This window comes from Octodon degus, unplaced genomic scaffold (assembly GCF_000260255.1).
Source record: "Octodon degus isolate 3935 unplaced genomic scaffold, OctDeg1.0 scaffold00019, whole genome shotgun sequence".
NCBI classification, from domain to species: Eukaryota; Metazoa; Chordata; class Mammalia; order Rodentia; family Octodontidae; genus Octodon; species Octodon degus.
Window position 1 is genome coordinate 24429881 of NW_004524595.1, and position 7149 is coordinate 24437029.

Consider the following 7149-nt stretch of genomic DNA (forward strand, 5'->3'; position numbering starts at 1 on the left):
TATTCCTTTTCCTGTCTCTTGCTTTCATTTACCACCCCCTTCTTCTTCAACATGACAACAAGGTTTTTAACAGGATACTTGAGTAAATTCTTTTTAAAACATGTGCAGTTTTAGGGGCCAAGGAGATAGCTCAGTAGATTAAGCATCTGCATGCGAAGCACAGTGTCCTTAGTTTAATCCCCAGTACCGAAAAAAAAAAAAAAAAAAAAAAAAGCAAAAAGCGAACAAATAAAAAAAAAAACATGTGCAGTTATTTGAGTGGGCTTTTGAATTCCAGAATGTATTTCTAGAGAAATAAAAAGAAGAAACTAATATATATCTGACATAAGTGTCTTTAACCGTTTAACTTGACAATGATATGTATTTTACTGTCTTTATCTCTGTATTCATAATGGACTAATTATTTGAAGAAAGAGAAAACTGAGATAGAAATAGGCAGAAGTCTAGACGTTGACCTGGAATTCTTCAAGGCTAATTAGAGAACACGCACAGTAAACACTTCATCTGATTCAGTTGACCTCTCAATTCTAGACACAGAAAACCCTCTTTTTTCAGTCTTTTCCCCATTACATGGGGCTGTGTCACCTCCTGCCACATTATTCGCTTCTCTTCCATGTTTACCTGTGATGAAGGCCACATTTTGAAATGAAAAACCACAGATACAAGAAGGAATCTGGTTTCTCCAAAGAACACTTTAAAACATTGTCCTGAAAATTTATTGAACCTTATTAAACTTTTCATTAAATAGACATAACTTTTTTATGTAGTTAGTACAAGGTCTATAAGGTCTTGTTACGCAGATCAGATTTGTGATTATCCTCTTGTTTTCAGCCTCCCAAGCAGTGGGATTACAAGCATGCATCACCATGCACCTTCTCTAGATATGACATTTGTTTGATTAAATATCTTTAAATTTTAGAAAAATTTATTGTTTAACCATAACCTAACTCTTACACAAATGACAATAATGCTGTTTCATCTGCCTGAAGTGCAAAGCATGCTGGGATGGATATTGGCAGATAGTGTGAACACCTTGTTATTTCCTCACCGATTTGCATCCTGCTTGTTGACTTCCTAGTCTGCAGTGACATTTTACTAATCACTGGAGAAACAAAGTTCCATAAGATATCCTGGACATGTAATGTAGGAGGCAAGAATGCAAATAAATGGTTAAAAATTCTGTGGTATTCATTGTAAAGCTAATATTCTATTAAGAGATAAATACCAAGAGCTGAAGAATTTTTAGGTGATGCATTACCTAATGATGATTTTTTTTAAAAAAAGAATAAAACATCACCACAGGGGCGATTTTAGAGATGTATTACATGGGTCCTAATTAATGATTTGGAAAAGTGTTCCAGTGGATACAGAAGAAACGCTCTCCAGGGACTAGAAATAGGCATTCTGCTATGACACAAGACACAGGATTTATTTGTAGTTGATGAAGACTTATTTATTTATTTATTTATTTATTTATTTATTTATTCTTTAATATATTTGGTTGCTACAGGGTCTCATACACAGCTTGGACTCATAGTGATCCTCCTGCTTTCAGCCTCCCCAGCTCTGGGATTACAGGCATGCACCACTAGTCTAGATTCTGTGGCTGGCTCAGCCAGCCCTGGGGGCAGGGCTGTCACAGCATGTGGTGCAAGGGATCCAGCCATGGTCCCTGCGCTTACCTAAGCATGCCTTAGCAGGTGCCTTAGTCCACTGAGCTATCTTGCCAGCCCCTGCAGCTGATGAAGACTTAGCAGTTGTGTTTAGGTAAAAGAGTGAGCAGAGATAAGTAGTGGAGATTGGTACCAGAATGTAGTTCAGATTCTGACCACAGGAGAAAACCATGGATTAAAAAGAGGACCTGAATGCATCTAAAGATGCATGTAGTTGTTTGAACAGTACAGATCGGGTAATTCTCTAGAGTGGTGGCAGTGCACACAAACAGAACAATGTATATTTTAAAATTGTTAGTACAAAGGAGAGTGTGTTATTAATGTAAGTATTAAAGAATGAAGATAGAGGGTCAGGGTATAACTCAGTGGAACAAGTACCTGACAGACAAGAACAAGGTCCTGAGTTGAATTTCCGATACAAAATATATAGGTAGAGTTTATATTGATGTTCCCAGTTTCTGTGATGAGGAAGAAAGTGACACCTTTAATACAAAATGGTCCAAAAGGAGAGAAATGTGATTGGTTAAATGGTGTCTACTTTTAATACAGTCACTTCCTAATCTCTGAAACTCTAAATATAAGAATTTGCAGGTGTGATTAAGAATCATGAGATGGAATGATCATCTTATATTATCCAGGTAGAATGCAAGAATAATCTTTCTTTGTAAGTTAACATAAGAGTGTGCATTTAGATCAAAGAGGAGAAAGACTGTGATTCTGGAGACAGAGACTTGAGTATGGAAACTAGAAGACAGTGTTATCAGCAGTCAGCAACAGGGAAGAGGCAAGCATGGATTTGACCTTCTTGCCTCATGAGACAGTGCCATGTGGCCATACACTGACTTTGATCCAACTAAATGAAACTCGTTTTGAACTTCTATTCTTGAAAACTGTAACAGAAATTTCTGTTGTTTGAAAACATTAAGTTTAGGAGCCCTTGTTATAGCAGCGATAGGCAATGTAAATGTGTATTTGTAAATACTATACACTGTGTGGGAAGGTAGATATGAATATTTGTAAATTGATGAAGTTATAGAAGGTAAGCAAATGTCTAAAACTGAGATAAAATAAGTAACTCGGAAGAGCATGTCTTAAAGTCTGCATGTCTCTACTGAAACTGCAGCCAGATTCTAGAAATGAAGATATGCTTGGTTGTTAAAAGAGAAAGGTTGTAGTTGGCAAGGAAAAATCATCCTAGCGAGGAACTAAAGTGTTATTGAGGACTTTATGTTTTCACATCCTGGTTGATGAACTTTGGACTCTGAAATTCACAATATCTCATATTTATATTCACCTTTACCTCTTCCACCATCCTGCCATTAATGCATCAAGAAAAGAATTTTATGAAAATCCCTTGATAACTCTAGATGGAAAATGATAGCAATACAAATGTTATTTATGCCCACTGTAAGATTAAGAATCTCAACGATCTCTGTAGATCCAGCTATCTGGAAAGAATCGAGATAAAGGCAATCAGACAGAGGCACTTGGCTCTGCATGAGAGAAGGTCATACAACACACTGATATTTTGCGAATCTCTTTCATAAAAGTTTATGTGATGAGCTCATAATAATTAAATAGCATTAATTGATTCAAACACTGAAAGGATTTTTATGTGTAATCCCTTCCACATGGAACCAGGAGACAGATATTATGTGTACAATAATTTTTACTTTATAGTTTAAGGAGTAGAGGAACAAAAAGATTAATTCCTAGCTGATTGCAAATATGAAGTTATCCAATTGAGTGCATATCCTTTAACAGAAAGAAAAAGATTTTACTGAAAATCATAATCACAACTCAGTTTCAATTCTAAGACTTTCTAACAAATTTTAGGGGTGCAGTCCCAGTGTAGCAGCAGAACTCAGTATGCAAGCCTTATGTGACATGTTAAAACAAACAGCAAAAGTGTGGTGTCAATCATACTTTTTGGAAAGCTTCTTAAAAACTGCAGATTTTACTTATACTTCCTGAGCTCTAGAATTTTTGGAACAAAATTCTGAAGTAATTGTCTTTTATTCTTCTGACAAAAGCTCTTGCAACTGTCAAGTTACCTGCTAAGACATTTAAGCCAGCAGAATTCATCAAAACAAATCTATAATTAACCTTTAAAGCATATAAAATAGTTGATAGAATAAAATGAGTACAAAATAAAATATTGTGATTAAGAAGAAAAAAATTTTGGTGGTACCAGGGATCAAACTCAGGACCTTGTACTTGCCAGGCATGCACTTATTCCACTGAATTATTGCCTCTCTAAGAAGAAATTTAAAAAAAAAAATTGTTACTGAAATTTAAACTGTTTAAGATCCTTTTGTTTCATGATGAGCTTTTTTATTTTTTACTTTATTACTTAAAATTGACATTTAACATTAAATCTGAGAAGGAAAATCTACAGAAACATGCTATATAATTGTAGTATAAATTAAAATTTGTCAGTGTAATTTTTGAAATTACTTCAAAGAATTTATTTCCTTAAATCCAAAATATTAAGATTAAAAATTAATTATTAATTGAGTTATATAAGTGAATTTTCAATCAGTTTAAATTTAGACACCATATATTATTTTTGGATGCAAGTTATTAGTTTTGACAAGTCATATGAAAAATGTTACTATCATTTTTAAATAAATGTGAAATCAACTTTTATCATTCAAATTACTTATTTTAATTGTTACAATTGTAAAACTTGAACATACAATCAAAATTATTTTCAAGCACATTCGGGAGGATATCCAGTAAAGTTTAGAATATTTTTCCAGAATACAAGCACAATGTGACTCTTAACATAAAAACATTTGGATGGAAGTAGTTCTGTTGATTTTCTACATTGTACTACTTATAATCTTATCACTTTTCCCTAGTTGTTGAGACCTAAATATTATCTACAGAATTCATATATTGAAAATTGACTAGAATTAATCTCTTCTTTCTTCCTTTCCCCATGTACTCCATAATTTTTATAAATGTCAGTTCTATCAGGCTCTCGCATACTATAAGACAGTACATTTAAATATCTTTCATGTTCCATCGACCATAATATCTCCTCTTTCCACCCTTTTTTCCCTTTCCATTCTATATCATATATTTGTTGACTTCCCACCAATGGTAGTAAATCTCTGTATTATGTAATACATTTTTTAATTGTTCAGATTCTATAGGTGGATTCTGAAAATTTAAACTTGTAACTCAATGTTACCCATCTTATGATTATAGAAATACCACTTATTTCCAAACCAGGTAGATTCTTGAATGATTTGGGCCTCTAGATTACTGAACTTTTGTAATTGAAGGCAAAAGTCTTAAGGTTTCAGCATATTCTTATTTTTTTAAAGAATTTATTCATTAATAAAAATAATTCCATATTTTACTTTGCTTTGCACATTCTTACTTAACTGCTTTATATTTGGTCTTCAATTTTCTACAAATTCTTCTATTAATTTAACTTAGAAACTGTATGTCAACTTCAAATTGGTAACATCAATCTCTCATAGTTTTTGAATGGTCTAATATTTAATGAGTGAACCAAAGTCTGTGCGACAGCAATATGCAAGCTTTAATTGTACAGAGTCATTTGTAGAAAATTGGGTGCATCTTGAAACTATGATGGTAAGTGAAATAAATCTGAGAATAAAGTTAAATATCAGCTGCTGGATCCTGAACAGACACAGAGCACAGGCCTGGTGAGTGAGTGAGACCACCCAGGGCCCACAGATCCTGAATATACACAGAGTGCAGGACCAGCATGTGAATGAGACCACCTGGGGCCCCTGGATCCTCATTTGACCCAGAGTGCAAGCCCAGCATGGAACCCTTCAGCAGAACTCCCTGCAAAGAGGCTAGAGGCAAGACCCATCCAGCTGATTCAGGAGCAGAACATCTTGGCAGAGTGACACAAAGGGTTCAACTCCAACAGCTGCAGCAGAAGGAAGTGGAGCACAGCAGCCAGATACCAACCAGATCCAAGCAACACCCACCTGGAGGAATCTGCACTTTGTAGATCTGGACCTGGTGATAAGGTAATAACCCTATCTAAGCCCTACACCAAAGGTCAGAAGACAGTGGTATACAAAATGACAAAGAGAAGGAACAAAATGCAGTCTCAGGCCCCAAGTCCACCCAGTACAAATGCAGAAGACACCAGCATAGAGGAAACACACCTGATATCTCTGAAATAATAGAGTTGGAAGTAAAGAAACAACTGCAGAAAGGTATAGAAGAAACCAAATCAGAAATAATTTCTGAACTAAAAAATGTAGTGATGACTATAGTCAAAGAAGTACTAAGTGCTTCTAAAGAATACACTGATAAAAAAAATAAAGCAGAATATAAAAATGATGGAACCCCTGAATAAGCAGTTTAGGAAAGAAATAGAATTCATGAAACAGATTCAAAGTTATGTACAGGAAATTAAAACCTCAATCACAAGCTGGCAAAACCATTTGAGTGAAAGTGAAAATAGACTTTCTGACCTTAAAGACACCATTGCAGCTAGTGAAAAAGTAAGAAAAGATCTCTTAAAACAACTACAATGCAGGAAAAAATAATTCAATACCAGCAAGACGATGCAAAGATGAACAATGTGAGACTAATAGGCATCAATGAGAAGGAAAGAGTCAATACAAATGATATAAAGAGAATATGGGCAGAAGTAATAACAGAAAACTTCCCAAATATGGGGCAACAATCTGACATTCAGTAACTGAAGCATACAGAACTCCAAATAACATCAACCCAATTAATACCACACCCAGACATATAATAATCAAGATCTCAGAAATTCAGCATAGGAACAGTATACTAAAAGCTGCTAAAGAAAAGAAACAGATCATATTTTAAGGAAAAGCCATCAGAGTAACAACAGATTTCTCCTCACAAATCATCAAGTCAAGAAGAGCATGGAGCAAAGTACTTCAAGTCTTGCAAGAAAACAAATTCCAACCCAGACTGATATACCCTGCAAAACTCTCTTTGAAGCATAATGGAGAAGTGAAATACTTCCATGACAAAGAACAACTAAAGAATCTCATTATAACAAAGCCAAGCCTACACAGCCTACTAAATGATGTTCTAGAAAGGGAGCAAATTGATCACAGCCCATGAATGAGAATGGAAAGAACCCACCAAATAAGGCAAACAATTAAACACAGGAGAATAAGAAGTATACAATAATAGTCTTACAGTTATTCTTTTGTGTTCAGCAGCAAATTATTTCCATCAGCACACTCTACAAATGGACTTCTCTTCCACTTTATGGGTCATGATTCCATCTGAATCCACAGGGTGGATTTCAAAGAAATAGATGTATCTCAGTCCCACAAGTGATTAAAAACTTTAAAAAGTATATTTCTATTTTCTGTTGACTTTATATTACTTCTTCCCTGTCTTTTATACACACATACACACACATATATGGGGAAAAAGTATGTGTATAACCCAACATAAGATTGGTACTGTTTCATAGAAATCTGCAATG